This window comes from Pipistrellus hanaki (genome assembly GCF_964339955.1).
Source record: "Pipistrellus hanaki genome assembly, chromosome: 3".
Taxonomy (NCBI): Eukaryota; Metazoa; Chordata; class Mammalia; order Chiroptera; family Vespertilionidae; genus Pipistrellus; species Pipistrellus hanaki.
This window is the reverse complement of record NC_140505.1, coordinates 133460146-133479648: the sequence shown is the minus strand read 5'-3', so window position 1 is coordinate 133479648 and position 19503 is coordinate 133460146. Positions and strand designations below refer to the sequence as shown.

Here is a 19503-nt window from a genome sequence, read left to right as displayed (position 1 = left end):
CATCCAGGAAAACAGTATGGAGGACCCTCAAAAAAATTTAAAGTGGAACTGCCTCATGACCCAGCAATTCCACTTTTGGAGGGTTATCTGAAGAAACCCTAAAGTCTCATTGAAAGAATATATGCACCTCTTTGTTCATTGCATGTGATTTACAATAGCCAAGCTATGGAAGCAACCCAAGTGCCCATCATAGATGAGTGGATAAAAAAATAAGTGCTGGTGCATATGTACAATGGAATATTACTTGGCCATAAAAAGAATAAAATCTTACTATTTGCGACAGCATGGATGGACCTGGAGGGTTTTATACTCAATGAAATAAGTCAGAGAAAGACAAATCCCACATGATTTCACTCACTTGTGCAATCTAAAGAACAACATAAAGGAACAAACAAGATGGAAACAGACTCACAGATGCAGAGAGTGGACTGGTGATTGCCAGATGGAAGGGGGTTGGGGGACTGGAGAAAGAGGTGAAGGAGATTAAGAAGAACAAATTGTAGTTACAAAATAGTCACAGGGCTGTAAAGTACAGCATAGGGAGTATAGTCAATAATATTGTAATAACTATGTGTGGTGCCAGGTGGGTATTGGAAATATCGGGGGAACACTTTGTAAAGTATATGATTGTCTAACCACTATGCTGTACACCTGAAACCAATACAAAATAATATTGAAAGTAAACTGTAATTGAAACAAAAGTGGTTCCAGAGGTGTTCATGTATTATTTTGTATTGACAACAGTTGCCATAGTGGCTGAGGAACATTTGTGACATGAAATAGGTCATGTTACACACACAAACACACACACACTCTCTCTCTCTCTCTCTCTCTCTCTCTCTCTCTCTCTCTCTCTCTCTCTCTCTCACACACACACACGTCTAGACTTGAAATACACAAAGCAAAATACCAATTTTTTTTTTTAAATATATTTTATTGATTTTTCACAGAGAGGAAGGGAGAGGGATAGATAGTTAGAAACATCGATGAGAGAGGATCATTGACCAGCTGCCTCCTGCACACCCGCTACTGGGGATGTGCCCACAACCAATGTACATGCCCTTGACTGGAATTGAACCTAGGACCCTTCAGTCTGCAGACCGACGCTCTATCCACTGAGATGAACCGGTTTCAGCAAAAATACCAATTCTTTACATTGATGATTAGTGAACATCGGATTGGCTAGAATTGGAAATAGTTTTATTTTTTTAAATGTTGAGTAAGACTTTTTAAAAACTTACTAGCTAATTTTAATCGCATTATCAGCAATAATATTTGATACCCATGTTAGCACTCATTAGTGTTGGCTCTTAGAGAAGTCAGTGGCTTTTCTGAGATTACTTCCAAAGATGCACTTTGAGCTTTTTGGGATGCTTCTATCTTAAGTAATTGAAGACTTAAACACTAGTTTTTCTAAAGACAAATATAGAATGTCAGCAAAATGGCAGATTAGGAAACTCCAAAACTCTGTTCTTCCAAAAAAGTGGTAAATATGGTAACCTGGCAAATAATGTCAGAATTTACTTTTTTAGAATTGTGACATTCAATCAAAAGCTCTCAAGAAGGGAAATGCTTAATGAAGGGAAAATACAGCTGAAATCTGGTAAGCGAACTTAATGGCTGTTGTTGTTAATGTTTTTAACTTCATTTTTAACACTATTACCCTCTTTCCCCAAAATAAGACAGTGTCTTATATTATATTAATTTTTGCTCCCAAGGATGCGCTAGGTCTTATTTTCGGAGGATGTCTTATTTTCGGGGAAACACAGTAGATATTTCCTTTTCCCCCCCAGAATAAGTCATAAGAATTGCAGTAAGTTAAATAAAAAGTCAGGTTTATTTAAATAAGTATGATTTAAAACTTTAATATTTTCTATATAATAAAGAGGGAATATGCAAATTGACTGTACCTCTGCCACAAAGTTAGTGACACCCACAGCAGAGGCAGGGGGTTTCTGTAATACAAGATGACTGCACCCACAGTGGAGGCCGAATTCCCTTAACAAGAAATCACCAGGGACCTGTGGCTGCACCCCCCCATCCTGTCCTCCATGGGGCTTGATAGGGGACCTTGGGTCATGCCCCCAACCCTGGTTCCAGGCCAGGGGACCTCAGGTGGTGCCCCCAGCCCAGCAGGGCTTGACAGGGGACCTCAAGGTGCACCCCCCGCCCTGGTGCTGGTCTGGAGGATCTGAGCTGCACCCTTGCCCTAGCACCAGGGTCGGGGACCTGAGGCCATGCCCGCCCCCCCCTCAGTGGGGATTGATGGGGGACCTCAGGCTATGCCCCCCCCCCTCAATGGGGCTTGACAGGGGACCTGAGTCTGTGCCCCCTGCCCGTCAGGTCTTGTCAAGGGTGGGACCAGCCAGGTCTGGATCTAGCCCAATGTGGGGGGCAGCCTGGTCTGGGTCTCATGCAATTCTGAGGCACACGTGGGTGGGCGGGGACTTGACTCTGGGTCCTGTGATGCGCCCCAGACTCTGACAGGAGGAAGGTTTTCATATACATTTTACTAATTTTCTTTCATCTCTGACACTTCTATTATAGAGAAAGGGCAAATAATGATATTAAAATATTTTCTCTAATTAATCCCCTTTTAATGTGCACAGGTTTTGTACACCAGGCCACTAGTATTAATTATAATTTGTATTTTGCTTTTAATTTTAAGAGCTAATATCAATATTTTAGGTAAAAATAACTTTTGAATCCACATTTGAAAAATAATTTTAATTATTTCAACATTTTTACATTTAGCTTAATTTACATTTTGATGACATATATGTAACTTTTGTACACATTGGATATAATATTGTCGGTTGAACCTAAATTTTACTTAAATGAAAGAACAGACTATTTATTTTATAGCATTAATACATAATCAGTTACACAATATGTATATTTCCATTTTGTTACTCATCTGAGCGTCACTGACCATCAGCAAAATACCCAGACCTGAGCAATAATAGTAAAATTTAGATTTTTGCTATTTTACTGACTTTTAGTCTTATGAAAACCATATATTTGCATCTATTGTTTAATTTTGTTGCTTTACTGTTGTTAATATGAAGAAATATTTGTCAAATAGAAATATATTTTAAGTAGAAAAATATATTTTATTTAAGAGTCTGTAAGCTTGACTTAAAACTTTAAAATATTTACACATAAGGTATAATTGGCTCTGCTCACACCCTTGCTTTGAGCCCTGCAAATGTTAAATGCCTCCAACATTTCTGACCAGATCCTGCTTGCCCTTGTGTTCTAGGCAGCTGGTGAAGGGCTGTGGCTGTCACCAGGTGCCTCCTCTCTGGCCACTGCAGTGCTGACTGGCTGTCTGGCATCATTGAGTCAACATGGGTTCAATTCTCCTCGCATTGTAAGTCAGTGTGCACCGCTCTCTCTAAATCATAGGTCTCTTATTTGCAAGAGAGTGTTTTAGTAGCAATAGGGAAAACTTCACAATGCCTTCCATCACATCCCTTTTTCTATTAAATCAGAAACATAAAAATGGGTTGAAGTAAGGAGTGGCTCTGTTGGTTGAGCATCGTCCTATACACCAAAAGGTTACCAGTTCAATTCCCAGTCAGGACACATGCCTGTGTTGTACTTGGGTTGGAATGCCTGCAGGGGTACATGTGGAAAGAAAGCAACTGATTGATGTCTCTCTCTCACATCAATGTTTCTCTCTCTCTCTCTCTCTCTCTCTCTCTCTCTCTCTCTCTCTCTCTCTCTCTCTCTTTCTCTCTAAGGTGAGCATTAAAAAAAAAAAGTAAAGAGTTTTGTGACTTTTATCATTAGCCCATTTGAAGCTCTCTGTGATTTCACTACTCCTTCGCCCCTTCCCCTTCTCTTTTTCTTTATTCCCTTCTCTTTCTTTTCCACGTCTTCCCCCTTCATTTTAGTGAGGAAAGACTTTTGGTAATTACCATGTCATTTATTTTTCTCTACTCCTTCTTTCCTCTTCATCAATGCCTATTTTGTTCAAACCTGAAGTGTCAAAATTCTTTTTGAACCCGACTTCCTGCCAGAATTCTTTAAATAGATCAACCCGTTTGATTCTCTAACATCTTAAAAACTCACTCGCACAAAAGAGAATTGGAAGGTTCTACAGTATAGTTCTTCTGTGGTTTCCTCACGATTAACAAGGAATGTTATTTCACTTGACAGCATTTTAAGTCCAGTAATAATGGAAGTTCTCTCTTTTATATAAATGTCATAGGAATAAATAAACAATCTGGAAGTACGATTGTCATTTCTACTGGATTTTCAGATAAGGGTCTTATCTCGGTAGTTCACCCTTCATGACTTTTCTATGTACTTGCTTGTTCAGTGAGTGGAGAGGAAGTGGGTTTCCTACATCATGCTAAGACAAGCTGCCCCTCATTTGCTGCTGTCCTCCTGACCCCACGTTCCCACAAATTACTCCGAGTTGGGTGAGGTGGTTGCCAGGATAGGCAGTCTAGACTATAATTAAAACAAAGATTTTTTTCACTCTATAAATTTAAGAGTTTGTTTTTTGAAACCAGCCTGCTTCTCTTTAATATGGCTCTAGGAAATAAACCACAAGTGACACGTTTTCCACTGTGGTTTCCTCAGGCGTTGTGGCCATCATCGTTTGGGGTGTAATGGTTTACAACGGCTTCGGGTCCGGGTTGGATGGTGGTGGTGGCTATCACAAAGTCTTCACAGCTGTAACTCTATTCAAGTAAATCAATAAAATGGATTTGACAAGAAGTGAGACCTCTTGGAAACTGCCAGGGCTAAATTACTGAAGTATTAGCCTGTTCTTATTTATAATTCAATGGAATAATCTAGACTTTCAAAAGCACTGGGTGCTCTCTGGACAACTTAATTCTGCCCTGAGTTAGATGTAATATAGCCCTGGCTGAGTAGCGTTGATGGTTAGAGCATCATCCGGATACATCACGTTTGGGGTTCAAACCTCAGTTGGGGCACATATAAGAATTAACCAATAAATGCATAAATAAATAGAATAACAAATCGATGTTTCTCTTTTTCTCTTTCTCCTCCCCTCTTCCCATCCTTTCTCTCTTTCTCTCTCTCAAAATCAATTAAAAATAAAACTTAAAAAACAGTAACCTGAAATGGGCTCCACAATGAAGACTTTAAAGTGTCCCTAAAAAAGTGTACAGTTAAAGAAACATATGCAGAAGTTGCAAAATCCTTGCAGACTGCTTCATTTCTGTTTTTGAGTACTTCCTACAGATATACATATATATTTGTTTGCAAACCTTTATTGCTTACTGCTGTATCATGAAGCTGCTGTCCTTGGGAAATATGTAGGGACTGAAAGGTCTGGGGCTGACCAATGTTGTAATCTCACCCCCAGTTCTGGCCATACAATTGCTCAGTAATCTTAGGCCGTAACTCATTTTTCTTTGGAAAATGGTTACACTGTGTTGTCTTGGGAGGTGTGATAAGATTCTGTCACATGCTTATTTAACAGAACCTGAGGGCCCAGAGACAGTGAGGCTGTGTGATTATGCAGAGTACATCTTATAACCCCTCCAAAAAATAAAAAAAATTTTCATTGATTTCAAAGAGGAAGGTAGAGGGAAGAAGGATAGAAACATCAACAATGAAAGAGAATCATCTATCTGCTGCCTCCTGCACGTCCCCTACTGGGGATGGAGCCTGCAACTGGGGCATGTGCCCCAATCAAAAATCGAACCATGACCTCCCAGTTCATAGGTCGATGCTCAACCACTGAGCCAGACTGGTAATTTTTAAAAACACTTGGCTTTCAGCAAACCTGGGTACTGTCCCCCTCCTCCTTTGGAGTAATAAAAGTTATAATGATAACCACAATGAACGTTAATGACACTTGTACTGTATGCCAGACATTGGGTGAAGTGCATCATGTGCATTTTCTTATTTATTCCTCCCAACACCGCCCGAGACCCCTGCAATCTCCATTTTATAGTTGAGGAAACTGAGGTGCAGAAAAGCCAAATAGCTTATGTGAGGTCTCCCAGCTAGAGGGAGGTGGGAGAGAGAATACAACTCGTCTGCCTTCCGAGCCCACATTCTTAGTTTCTTCACTCTCCTGGGGCAAATATATTTGATCATCTATTATGAAGCAATTGAGGAGATCAAGATGTATTCCAAGGCAGACTTTGCTGCCTTTTGAGTCCTTAATCATTCTTTCAAACTCTCCAGTTGGCATGGCTCTCTGCTCATAAAAAGATGTTTCATTTACCGAAACATGACTCCAGCAGTCTATGAATGCCGCCGACACATGGCGGGGAAGAAGGAGTTAACGTGCTGGCAGTCCTCCCCGCAGGTCCAGCCAGCAGCAGTTCATCACAGATACGGGGCTTTGATCCTGACAGCTTTCCTTTCACTGCGGGGAGCAGGGAGGCTTTGACATGGGGAAGCAGGAAGGACTATAGAGAAAAGGGTCTTGTTTGCTTCCTGGGTGGATTGCCTCCTTCTTGGCACACCTCCAGGAAGCGAGTCTTTTCCTGCCCTAAAACTTCGGGGAAATAAATCTCTCTCCTGTAAAACAGACCCGAGAGAGGCCCCAGGGCAGCTGCATGAGATCCGTCAGGTCTAGCGACTTGGCTGTCAGGGTGGCCAGTGTGTAGCCTGGCAGGTTGCTGCAGCCTCTGACCAGGGCGGGTCTGGGAGGGGTGTCCACGTGACCCAGGGAAGAGAAGGGTGATGCGGGTCTGGCCTTTGATCCCGGGGGCCAGCAGCCAGAGGAAATCGTGTCCTGAGCTTGATCCGCTGGGGAAGGAAGCCCAAGGGAAAGGGCAATTTTGAGAGCATTTGGGGTGGGGGGTGGGGGCAGCCTGAGAGGCAAGCACAGAGGAGACTGAGCCCCGCAGTCCAGAAGCCAAAGGCAGACTCCCATGTACAGAACTCGAGAGGAGCAGGAAGAGTAATGGGTACAAGCCCACGAGAAACAGTCCCCACAGGAGGAGCAAGAGCAGGAGCAGTGAGGTCCCTAGACCCTATGTGATTGTCTTGCAGCCCAGGATCCTCTCATTCTTGTAACTGCAGCCTGGTTTCTGTCTGTGGCATTTAACCCATGCATTCCGAAAAAAGGGGATCTATCTCTCCAGCTCAAGTCAGCACAGGCAATCGATCCTGTTTGTCAGAGTAACTGGTGCAGGGATGGGTGAGGATGTACCAGGGCCAGTGAGAAATAATTTTCTGGGTCTTCAGACAGGCATTCTTCTCCTCAAGAGGTTGGTTAGAAGTAAATACAGTTGAACCTTGAACCACACCAAGGATAGGAACGCTGTCACCTACAGGGAAAGTCCACATACAACTTAAGTCGGCCCTTTGCATACTTGGCTTCCCAACTGTGGATAGAAAACAAACATATATCAATACATACCGATGAGATTGTATCTAGTTGGGATCATGATTGGGGAAGCACTCGGTGTTAGGTTTTAGTATTGTTCAAACATGTACCTTGTCTCCTCCTCCCACCCCACTTCCAGTACAGGAATATACCTCTTTATTCACTAACATTGGCCTTTGCTGTGTGACTTACCTTACAAGTGGGCAGCCCTGAAATTTGGGTTCTGCCATGTGACTTGCTTCAGCCAATGGGGTGTCAGCTGCTGGAACACAAGTAAAATTTTTTGAAATGTGCTTGCGCAGTTGGGCTTGCTCTTTGTGCTTCTACTGTGGCCATGAGGAGAATCTTCCAACCTAGATGTCCCCTCCACTGCCCAACCTCAACATGAGTCCCCAACCTGCATAGAGGACTCCAGCTTAACTGGACCCCTGTGTGAAGTAGAGTCACCCAGAACCTAACTCAGCTGATCCGCAAAGGGGGTGAGTAAACCCGGTTGACATCAGCTGACGGGCAGATGTATGACAAAGAAATGCTCATTGCAGGATGCTTCTGTGGTTCTGGTTTGGCACCATCACTGCGATAATAGCTAACTGATGCAGCCTTTTTTTCAGAATGAAGCCAACATGGCAGGACAGGGCTAAGAAACAGAGTGAGGAAAAGAAAATAGGTCCCAGTGACATCATTTGAACCCCCTGATCAAGCTGTTCCTAGAGTCTGGCTACTTCTTAAATTTTCCCATCTGGGAGCCAGTAGAATGTAGATTAAAAGTGAGAAGGATCTCTATGGCCCTACAATACAAACACAATCCCATATAATAAAAGCCCAGTGGCCACAACAGGAGAAGAATGATCAGAATGACCAGAATGACCAGAGACCAAAATGACCATGGCTCAGCCATCCCTGCCCCCCAGCAGGGACCCCCAACCCAGATCCGGAGCCCCCATCAGGGCAGGTTGGCTGGCACTGAGCCTCTATTCAATATAATAAAAGGGTAATATGCAAATTGACCTTAACAGCTGAACCACCAGAATGAAGGCTTGATCAGCAACTATGAGGTGCACTGACCATCTCTAGGTCCCATTCTCTGTCCCACACACAGGGCAACCTGAGGCAGGCCAGCGCCAGTGAATGGGCAGAAACAGCCAACCTCTTGGTCCTTCCCCCGGCTGTCAGGCTCCAATTGCCCGATGGCAAATGGGGAACTGGGGTAGGTGGTGGTGGAGGGGGGGGGGGGGGGGCAGGTCCAGTGAGTGGGCAGAATGGCTGACCTCTCGGTTCCTTCTCCCCAGCTTGTAGGTTCTGATCACCCGATGGCATATGAGAACCAGGGGTGGGTGGCAACAGGGGGCAGGGCCGGCTTTGGGCAGCCAGGGAAGATGGCCCTGATTGCAGGCCAGGCCTAGGGACTGTACCCATGCATGAATTTCGTGTGCTGGGCCTCTAGTATATACTCATATGTATAGATAGAGATATCTGTTTATGTAAAGAAGCAATAAGAAGACAACAAATTCAGAAACCAAACAACAGGGGAAGGTAAGGACTTATGTTTAGTTTTCTGGGATGCAGATTCAGAGATGGAGGTTTATATGCAGCTGAACATTGGAGAGAGTTGTGTAGGATCAGTAGTTGGGAGGGTGTGAGAGAAGCAGATGAGGCAAAGGGAGAAGTTGAACTGAAGTGTAATTTTGTACCAGAGGCCTCAGGGGATCCTATGGGAGACCTGGAACAGGACTGGTTCCTCAGACTCGTCCCAGTGGAAGCAAGAGAGCTAGACTTTTGTATCCATCCTATTGACCAGGCCCTGAATGTGCTGGCCTTCAAAAGACACTTAACCTTGGGTTAAGCAGTTCCCTTTAGTGGAGGGCACATCCTGGAGAGAGGCTCAGCTGTGAGCGGTCACTCTGGGGTGGGTGGCAGTGTTGGTGGAAAACCAGAGTATCCACTATAAGGGCCATACCTGATGCAGGGATTTGAATGGTTTCAGGCTGAAATTATCTAACCGGTGAGAGCAGAGTATTACTGAAGCAGTCATTACTTGACCTTCTTTTGCTTTGCATTATCAGGAAGGGAGGAATAATCAGCCAGTCAACAATTTAATATAAAGAGGTTATAAAAGAGTCCCACATTTGTATAATCAGAGAGATGGAAGAGTGACATGAGTCATTCTATTTTAGAAAAGTGAGAAGAAATTTATGTCATGAAAAGCCATGACATAATGTTTTATTTTTCATAAAAGTGATAGTAGATTGGAAGGCCTGGCTGGTTCTCTGATGTTTGGTTCTCATGGTGATGGTGCATATGAATAAAACTTCTCCATGTCACCAAGAGGTATGGCATTCAGTTCGGACTAAGGGAATCAAGCGTGTCCCTGCAAAGCCGGAGGAAATCTCTTGATCCCAGAGCTGACCTGGCACTCGCCATGTTGGGAAATGGGGGCCAATCTCCTTCCTTTAGCAGCCTTTCTGTCCCTTGGGATGTCCTTGTTTTCTTCATTCCATCTTTCTCAACAGTTACCGAGTCTCTTGGGAGCTAGCTTAGAAGGTGAGGGAGAGCCTCTTTACATATAGATCCTCTTGCTGAGAAATTCTGCTTCTTGACTTTTCAGCACCCTTATGTGGAAATGTGTTACTTACAATGCCTAAAATATTTGGGGTGGAAGGGATGGAAGCAGGGAAAGTAATAATATTGGCAACACATCATAAATCCACAGAGACAGGGATGCTGAAAGTGGCAGAATTAAGGACTTTGGAAAGCACATGAGGTCAGCTGTGAAGAGGGCACTATTGTGAAACACTCAAGGACTGTTTTCTTAATCCTGGTGTGCAATATGGTAGAGAGAGCATTCAGGAGTTACACCATTAGAGCACTGATTTCACAGGAGTTTAGTGTTTCATGTTAATCGTTTTGACATTTCCAGACATTGGCTAATATTGGTCCCCATTCTATAACAGCCTATTTCCCTCTTCTTCACATGAAAGGCAAAGTTGTTGAGTGTTCCATCCCTGTTGAGTCTGGATTTTTACCAATTGTTTGTCCTAGGTGAAGTATAGTTCCTAGGTATAAAGGAGACTACATTTTTATTTCTAGTTGGTCCTTTTTTGAGACTGGGCCAGGGAGTTAGAGTTTGAGGAAGACAAAATGTATTGTGAAAAGAAGAAGTGTTTTAAGCCTCAGAATAAGGAAATTTATTAGGTCTTAAAGGTAGGATTTGAAGTTTTCTTCTCTTAATCAGAGCATGAAATGACATCTAAAACTAAACATAAGTCCTTACCTTCCCCTGTTGTTTGGTTTCTGAATTTGTTGTCTTCTTATTGCTTCTTTACATAAACAGATATCTCTATCTATATGTATGAGTATATACTTTGAGTTTTTGTACTCACAATTTTTATTAATTTTTATATTATTCTGTTATAACTTAGAACAATGATTCACTTTTTATATTATGCCCTGCTAATAGCTCTAAAATAGGGACCCCCGCCATGTTTAAAAAAAAAAAAAGCCCACTTTCTCCAAGGACATTTACTTACAGATATTTTGCTATGATATAGATCCATTTGGAAAAGTTGTAAAAGCACAAAAGCTGTAGCAAGATAAGCTTTATTTTGAATTAATAGCATTATGAAAATCCTATGTTTTAGGGGATTTTGCATTTTATAAAATTCAATGGCTTTTCTGGTAAGAAATCTTAGCACACTTGGAATAGAGAATCTTTTTTTTTTTTACTTTATTAAAAGTGGCCACCACGAAACTACAAAAACACTATGTGTAATGAAGCAGACCCCTAAATGCAGAAAGAAGACAGTGAGCCCATCTGTTACTGCTATTATTCAACACTGTGGTGAGGTCCTAGTCATTGTGATAAAAATAAATGTATAAAGACTGGAAGTAAATAGAACACTATTTAGCTAGAAAATCCAAGAATCTCAAATAAAAAACCATTAGAACCAACAAAATAGTGCAGCAAGGTAGTTAGATATAAGATATCAGGAGCATAGTGAGTGTAAAGGAAAGAAAGACCCCATTCACAGGATCAATAAAAATAGGAACAAATCCTATATAATAAAGAGGTAATATGCAAATTGTCCACCACTCCAATACACAAGATGGCCGCCCCCATGTGGACATAAGATGACCGCCACAAAATGGCCAGCAGGGGAGGGCAGTATGGGGCGACCAGTCTGGCAGGGGCATGGTTAGTGGGTGATTAGACTGGCAGGCTGAAGAAGTTAGGGGCAATCAGGAAGGCAGGCAGGCAGGCAGGCGAGTTGTCAGGAGCCAGCAGTCCTGGATTGTGAGAGGGATGTCCAACTGCCTGTTTAGGTGGAATCAGGCCTAAACAGGCAGCTGGACATCCCTTAAGGGCTCCCAGATTGGAGAGGGTGCAGGTTGAGGGACACATCCCCTACCACCCTGCATGAATTTTGTGCACCAGGTTTCTAGTATAAACAATAAAGGAGATAAGACCTACATGAAGAAAATGGTAATACTTTGCCAAAAGACATGCTAGAAATCCTGAATAGATTGAGAGTCACATCATGTTCTTTAATGGGAAGACTCAATATTTTTAAAAAATGCCAATTGTCCCAAATTAACCTGTTAAGTGAGTGTAATTCTAGTTAAAACAAGGAGCAATTCTGGATTTCCTTGAAAGAGGAAAAAAATAAATGGCTTTATTTTGCTCCCCAAGCTGATAAAGTGAACAAAATCAATTCTGAATTTATAAACATAAGGATAATTAATTAATTGTCTAACATTCTTCTTTCCTCTAGACATTATCTTTTATATTTAGGAACAACATATAAATCTGTACCTGTTCCATGCCCTTAATTAGATCATGACATCTTGAAGAACATGCACTATGCATCCTTCTTTTGAAAATAGGCGGTCAATGAATTTTTAATAATAAATTTCCCCAAACAGAAAGTCCAAATGATGGTCCAAGAGTATTGATGGAATCAGTTATTATATGTATTCATTCACTCACAATTGTTTTTGAAAAGTCCAGGAGAACAGAGTAGATGCCAGGAAATTAGAAAAATGCAGTTATGGTGCAAATCTTCAAAAGACTTAAGTTGAGCAGTCCTTTCAAATTACTCTCCCTCACTGTCAGTTTGGAAGATTTGGGAATAATTGTATAAAGCTGAAATATGAAAAGAGAGACACACAAAAAAGTTTAACAAAGCAATTCGAACTAGAGTATGTGCCTATAATAAAGGGATAAGGAGACTGGTCCACAGATGGTCACTGTACTTTGTTGAAGCATATTGCCTGCCAGGACCCCACACAACTTCATTTATCAAATTCCTTAAGCTTAAAAGAGAAATTGTGATGACTTCACTTTACACTGGCCTTGAACACAGTGAAAAAGATCAAGGGGGAAATGCTGGGCTATATATATCCAGAAGCAGCAGTGCCAGACAATTTGGTGAGGTTTGATATCATTTTGAGTGATCAGGAGTGAGAAAAGCCAGAAGACTCTGCAGTCTAGAAAAAGCTCCTGTAGATATTGGGAAGTTTAGGAGATACCAAAAACACCAACAAAGATCTGAGAATTGATGCCAAACAGGAAAGAGAAGACGAAATCGGTGCCAAAAAGAAAAAAAGAAAAAAAAAATCAAGCTAACTCCTCAGGGAAGATAGACTCGGGTATTCAGAGTTGAGAGTAATCCGGAAAACCACAGTGACATATGTGATGTCATGAGGATAGTGACAGCAAATTAGATATGTAATCAGTGTGTCTCTTCCTCGAGCTGCCTGTCTAATGTACTAGTATGCCTTGAAGTCCCGTCACCCAGGGAGCAATCTGGGGTCACGTTATTTTGGGTTCCGTGTATGAGGACACAGACGCATGACTTGTCCCCTTTACAATCCCTGCCATTCTTCTACGCTCTTCTGACAACCAGATTTTGGCTCAGACTCTCTCCTGAGAAATCTTAGTGCCGGGCCCTCCTGCCCTGCCATTAGGACATCGTGCTTTCTGGAATGTGACAGGGATGTTTGCAAGTGTCCAGAAACGTTTCTCCCTGCTTTCCTCCTCCTGACCACCAGGTGAGGAATTTGAAAAAGCAGATTTCAATAATCTCCTTTCAGAACTCACATTCCCGGCAGGGTTTGCCATTCATTTCTGTACCAAGAACTTTATGAAGTGGAAATGGCTAAGCTCATCTGGCAGGGCTTGATCACAGACGGCCGGTTCCCAAATCCCTGAGGTGTGAGGGCTGGGTTCTCCCCAGTACGTTCTTTTCAAATAAACGTTCCCACACTTGGCCTTTCCCTCCAGCCGTCCCAACCCTACCCCAGCATCTGGAGCTTTCCGCCTTGGCTCTGGCTCCTTGAAGCCTGGGCTCAGCCTTCCAATCCCAGGTTGACCTTGGCTGAGCACCCCGCATGGTCATTCTTCTTGTGAGAGTAGAAAATCTCAGGCACAGATTTCTGCACTTGGCCTCTCTGCAGGGCTTTTAAGTACTCGAGGCACAGGCAACCCCCAGGTGACATGGAACACGAGTGAGAGCCCTTGTTTACCCGAAGTCTGTGTTGACTGAATTGGATTGGCCTTTGGCAACCCTGCTGCTGAGTCCACGGCGAGAAAAGCCAGAGCTAAGTCAGGTTTCAGGTCTTCCCAAGACTTGTAAGCGCTGATGGGCATGTTGGGCTCTCTCACTGACATTCTCAGTACATACTTTACTTTCCACCTTGTAGGACAAAACTCTGTCAGTGTGTTCTAAACCATTAATGCACTACTAGGCATTTTACAAAACAAAACAAAACAAAACAAAACAAAACAAAAACACACAAAAAAACAAAAAACCAACAACAACCCACAACAATACCCCTCGTTGTATGCCTCATTTTTCTCCTCTGCAAAATGGTCACTTAGGATGGTTGTGAAGATTCATTGAGGTAACTATTTAGCTCAGTGTTTGGCTACTTGAAAATTTTGTATTATTAATTGATTCAGCCAAGTCAGGTAATATTGATAAGGAAGCAGTGTGAGAACAAATTAGAGGAACAGTCAAGCTGGAAATCTTCGGATCTCTAGTTCCTTCCATAGTTTTTACTTTATGGTAAAGTCCTCTTATTGTCCCTGGGGTAGCAGCTTTTCCCTTACTGTTAGCAGGCTGGGGGCTTGGATAGACCTCCGGTCCTTGCCACCTGACAGACCTGCAATTAAAGTGAGCTCTGCAACTTCTATGTGACATAAAATCTTTGAGTCTCAGTTTCTCTGTTGCTAAAACAGGTACCATAGTTCTACCATATGAAGGAGTCTGGAGGTGTAAATGCTCCCAGTACTTGATAAATGCTTGATAATCCTTATTTTGACTCATGGTGCCAACACCTTCCTTGGTTCTGACCAAGATCCCCCAGGCCCTGGCTTCTCACGATCTTTCAGCAAATGGCATGAATTATGTGGGTCAGTTCTCCACTTTCTATTTCCAAGTCTAACCTATTTGGCTCTTCAGTTTTTCTTCCTTATCCAGTCAGTTTTTTGGTGTTTTGGTGTGACATGTTATATCTATATCTATAAAAAGGCTAAGTGTCCTTCAGTCCAACCAGTAGCTATGATGCACATTGAGCACCACGGGGCAGATGCTTAGTACAGGAGCTGCCATGATGCATATTGGCCATTTAAAAATAAATGGCACCATGGACCTGGTGCTCACAAAGCAACACTCGGCTTCCTCCAAGTGGGACACAGGCTCTGCAACCACCCTGGAGCAACACCCCACCAAATTGCAGTCGACACTGCTGAGACCCCAAGGCACAAAATGTGGCTCACAGCCCAGTCCAACCTGGAAACGGTCACTGTGGGCACCAGGTAATGATGTCATGTAGCAATTCCTGGCTTCTTCTCCCTAGTGACTAGCCTCATTGACGGTTCTTCAGCCAGGAACCCGACTTCTTTATAGCCAGGTGAAAACATTTTACAGTTTAACTAAATGTTTGTGAAGCGTTTTTCCATGCCTCATCTCATTTGATCCTCATAGAAGTCCTGGAGTAGATAGATAGGACACTCAGTAGAATCCTATTTTCTTTTCATTAGCCAGAAAACAGAGATTTAGAAAGTTTAGAAACTTGATCCAACTGAAAAGAAGTAAGAAATGGTGAAACTTGAAAATGATTTCAGGTTTTCTCACTGTGCAGAATATAGTCAAACACTGCTAGTTGTGGGTAAACTAGTTTACCCTTTGTTCTCCCTGTGTGATCTACAATAATAATCTGCTTTGTGTTGATATATATTGTTTTGTTGTTGACAATTATCTGAAAGAGAAGTTGGGGTGCTTCACTGGGCTGGAAAAAGTTTTGTTAAATCAGAAAGCATGTCTAATTAAGCAAGTTTATTCTATCTATAATAATAAAAGTGTAATATGCTAATTAGACCAGACAGCTGAATGACCTTCCAGATGACTTTCAGAATGAATCTGGGCTGTGAGGGCTGAGCCCCTTGTACGAATTTCATGCATTGGGCCTCTAGTGTGTGTGTGTATGCCAGTCACACGCATGTTTTGATCTGTCATTGTCGATCATAAATTTGGTTGATACTTCTATTATAGGGAAAGGGCAAATAGCAATATTAAAATATTTCTTCTAATTAATTTCTTTCCATGTGCACGAATCTATGCACCAGGCCACTAGTTATAAATTAAATGCATTTATAAGTTAAAAGTTCTAGGCCAATTTCATTAAGAATCTTGAAATTTTTTTTGGTTAAATTCACCATTCTTTGATTCCTTGGCTACCCTTATCAGTGGTGTCAGGGATGGCAAATATATGTTGCACATGCCACCAGCACACTCTCCTGAGTCCATAGCAGACATCACTAATTAACCACGGCATGTTTTCCCATGAGCTGGGCCAGAGTCTCAGTCCCTTTGATCACATCTGCCATCTATCTACACATTTTCCTTGTTACCTGTCTTGGACTCATGATACTCAGTAATCAGCTGTGCTTCTCTTGTCTCCTCCGTTAGACTTAACATGCACATATTATTTTTCAAGGTCTGTGTATATTCACTAACCATTAGTCTAAAGCAATAGAAAATAAATTACATGACCAATAGCCCTTGCCTTGTTGCTATAACCAGGGTCTGTCATTGTAGGTTATGTAATTAAACAAAACTGTTTTATTACACATTTTCATTTTTCTACTTAATCATAATCATTTCCCATGACATTAAATAAGTATTCCTTAAAAACATGATATTTAGTAGCTGTGCAAATAATCTATCAAATTGATAGATTCCTGTTTATTTAACACGTTTCCTGCTTTGAGACCTGGTATTTGGCTGCTACCAGTGTCTGGTTATGATAAATCACACTGTGATGAATTTCTTTGTATCTATGTGTGTGCCTAAATCTCCAATTAATTTTTTAAATTATTGAACTTATTGGAGTGACATTGGTTAATAAAATTATGTAGGTTTCAGGTATACAATTCTATAATACATAATCTATAATTTGTAATGCATATTCACCACTCCAAGTCAAGTCTTCTTTCATCATCATTTATATCCCCTATTCATTCTCCTACCTCCCTTTGTCCCCTTTCCCTCTGGTGATCATCAGGTAGATTTCTAAAACTTGGAATCATTGTGTCAAATGGTTAAGAACAGCTTTAAGATGATTCTCTTGTTGTTATTATTAATCCTCACCTAAGGATATTTTTTCCATTACTTTTCAGAGAGAGTGGAGTGAAAGGGAGAAAGGAAAGGGGAAGAGAGAGAAAGAGGGAGAGAGAAACATTGATGTGAGAGAGACACATCCACTGATTGCCTCCCAAATGTGCTCCTGATTGGGGTGGGGAGCAAACCTACAAACCAGATACGTGCCCTTGACTGTGAATCAAACTCATGACCTTTTGGTAGCTGTGCCAACACTCTAACCACAGAGACACACCAGCCAGGACAAGATGATTCTTTATACACTTTGCCATAGTGCTTTCTGGAAATAGCAAGACTACTTATACTCCTCTCAGTAGTGTAAAATAATAATGACAATCATTGCTAAGTCTTGTGAATCTTATCTTTGTACTGGGAACTTTTAAAATAATTTTATAAACATTAACTCATTTCATCCTCACCAGACCCTTATTTTATAGCCAAGGAAACTGAAGCGCAGAGTGGGCAAACTAAATTGCCCAAGGACACACAGGTGGTGCTTGGCAAAGCCTGGAGCTGAGCCCATTCACCTACCCCGGGGTCCCAAGATACTTTATGGCACTTTCAACAATCTTTAGTGCAATTGGATTTTTCTACTTAGGTAGTATTTAAAGAAAATCGACTTCTGCTGGCATGACTTGAATGCAGTCTTATCTGGAGTCGAAGGACGGCCCAGGTGACCCTGCTCAGTCTTTGTAACACGAAGTCTTACAAAGAATCCCACGTGCTTGGTGCAGAGTAACGGAGAGATTTGGTAGAACTCTACCTATACAACGAGATAAAATGTTATCATTCAAAACAACAACAAAAACAGTATTTTTCTGAAACCTATTTCCCCAGAAAGCTCATCAGGTGCTTTGAGTCTGAAGTGGCTGTTGTTGGTTTCATGGCAGGAACACATGGGCCAAGGAATGTTCACCCAGGAACACAGGTGAACAAGAATTGCTTATTTCTAAACTGGAGAGTGGTCCTAAGGACTCCTTCCTGCCCCTCATACAAGAGGATGCATTCGAAGCAGCCCAACATGTGTCAGCTGGACCACAACACAGCTTTAAGGTTATTGCAAACAACAGTTCTCTCTTTTACCTTAAATTAAAACAATGCTAATGCTGATTTAAACATTTAAAAAATTTAAATAACTTAAACATGATCAGCTGCTAGAAGGCACCGTATTATAATTTATTTCTCCCTCTTCCTGAAATCTAAAGTTAAAAATCTCAAGTTACAGGGATTCCTGACTAGCAAAGCAGTGCTTTTTCTTTGTTTTTCTTGGTGTCTCAGGCAAATGATTGGTTTCCTTCAGAGCCTTTTATTCCTGTGATTTCTCAAAATTAGGATATGACCCAGGGGATGGGGTTGCCAATTTTAGCAAATAAAAATACAGGACACCCGGTTAAATTTGAGTTTCAGATAGACAGCGAATACTGATTTTTTAGTATAAGCATGCCCTGGGTAATATTTGGGATACACTTATACTAAAACATTACGTTTGTCTGAAATGCAAGTTTAACTGGCGGTTCTATACTTGACTGGCTGCACATTGGGGGAGGTAGATGAGGAAAGCTCAGGGAAGAGAGAGGAGGAGAGGATTTCAAAAATTGAAATTGTTTCTTTCAGGTTGAAAAAGAAATGTGAACAGCGTCTGCTGCCCTGCTCATTGCTGCCATCCCTTGGGTTTTGGAATTGTCCGCTTCCTGAAGAGCCTGCTGCGTACTGGGTCAGGCCGTCCTGATGCCCAAGGGGAGTTTCTCAGGTTTGCAGATGTGCCCTTAGCACTTCCCCTGGAAATCACAGAGCGCCAGACAGACCTTACCATCCCGATCATCTCCGTTGTCCAAGTTCACTTTTGATGCTGAGGGTCCCTTTCCCAGAGGAAAGTCTGGCATTTCCCAGAGACAACAGAAAGGCGCTTAGGTAATGTATGAAAAGACAATAAAAATCGCAGCCACTTTGGCTAGAGTGCATGTGGTGGTGGTGGTGGGGTTGTTTGGTGAAGCCGGGAGGAGCGGGGGAGGTTAGGATGGGGGAAGGGATTATTGGAAGTTGTTTGAAAAAAAAAAAAAATGATCACAGCCTGATCACAGCCTTCTACGCCCTGCCATGCTGTCTGCCACTCTGCTGCCACAAAGTTGAAGTCAGGACACCGGACCTTGATAAATTCATCAAGTCATCTTTCTATACATCTCCTGGGACCCCCACATCTCCTGCTGGAGGGGCTGCCTTTCTTTGATCTCCTTTGGGGGCAATGCCACACACAGAGTGACAGAAGAGGGATCAGCTCAGTGGCAGGCACTGGGGCTCCCACTGAGGAATGGGAGAGATGAAGGAGGCTTAGAAATGACTTGGGTGCTAGTGTTCCCTGGGTGTAGGAGGGCATGGGTTTTGCTCCTGGCAGCAGAATTCATATATGTTAGGACCGTAGGGCACTACAATCCTTAACGGCCATCTGTAAGCTTCCAGCCGCAGGAGAGATAAAAGACCAGGAAAGACTCGCTGGCCACCAGGAGTCAGACCATC

At 42.2% G+C, this 19503-nt stretch overlaps 1 long non-coding RNA gene across 1 annotated transcript; it reads left to right on the top strand.

Moving 5' to 3' along the window:
• Positions 1 to 3265: 3265 nt before the first annotated feature.
• On the top strand, positions 3266 to 19107 carry LOC311619364. Its single transcript, XR_014794488.1, has 3 exons — positions 3266 to 3373; positions 18604 to 18900; positions 19060 to 19107. It is a non-coding gene; the product is annotated as an uncharacterized lncRNA (long non-coding RNA).
• Positions 19108 to 19503: the final 396 nt, after the last annotated feature.